We start from the raw sequence: 1,140 nt of genomic DNA, 5'->3' as shown, positions 1-1,140 counted from the left end.
AAATAGAGGAAAACAACAGAATGGGGAAGACTAGGGATCTCTTCAAGAAAATCAGAGATACCAAAGGAACATTTCATGCAAAGATGGGCTCGATAAAGGACAGAAATGGTATGGACCTAACAGAAGCAGAAGATATTAAGAAGAGATGGCAAGAATACACAGAAGAACTGTACAAAAAAGATCTTCACAACCCAGATAATCACGATGGTGTGATCACTGACCTAGAGCCAGACATCCTGGCATGTGAAGTCAAGTGGGCCTTAGACAGCATCACTACGAACACAGCTAGTGGAGGTGATGGAATTCCAGTTGAGCTAGTCCAAATCCTGAAAGATGATGCTGTGAAAGTGCTGCACTCAATATGCCAGCAAATTTGGAAAACTCAGCAGTGGCCACTGGACTGGAAAAGGTCAGTTTTCATTCCAATCCCAAAGAAAGGCAATGCCAAAGAATGCTCAAACTACCACACAATTGCACTCATCTCACACGCTAGTAAAATAATGCTCAAAATTCTCCAAGCCAGACTTCAGCAATATATGAACCGTGAACTTCCTGATGTTCAAGCTGGTTTTAGAAAAGGCAGAGGGACCAGAGATCAAATTGCCAACATCCGCTGGATCATGGAAAAAGCAAGAGAGTTCCAGAAAAACATCTATTTCTGCTTGATTGACTATGCCAAAGCCTTTGACTGTGTGGATCACAAGAAACTGTGGAAAATTCTCAAAGAGATGGGAATACCAGACCACCTGATCTGCCTCTTGAGAAATTTGTATGCAGGTCAGGAAGCAACAGTTAGAACTGGACATGGAACAACAGACTGGCTCCAAATAGGAAAAGGAGTTTGTCAAGGCTGTATATTGTCACCCTGCATATTTAACTTATATGCAGAGTACATCATGAGAAATGCTGGACTGGAAGAAACACAAGCTGGAATCAAGATTGCCGGGAGAAATATCAATAACCTCAGATATGCAGGTGACACCACCCTTATGGCAGAAAGTGAAGAGGAACTCAAAAGCCTCTTGATGAAAATGAAAGTGGAGAGTGAAAAAGTTGGCTTAAAACTCAACATTCAGAAAACGAAGATCATGGCATCCGGTCCCATCACTTCATGGGAAATAGATGGGGAAACCGTGGAAA

Source organism: Bison bison, unplaced genomic scaffold, assembly GCF_000754665.1.
Source record: "Bison bison bison isolate TAMUID 2011002044 unplaced genomic scaffold, Bison_UMD1.0 scf7180017864505, whole genome shotgun sequence".
NCBI classification, from domain to species: domain Eukaryota; kingdom Metazoa; phylum Chordata; class Mammalia; order Artiodactyla; family Bovidae; genus Bison; species Bison bison.
Note: the sequence above shows the minus strand (reverse complement) of the source record.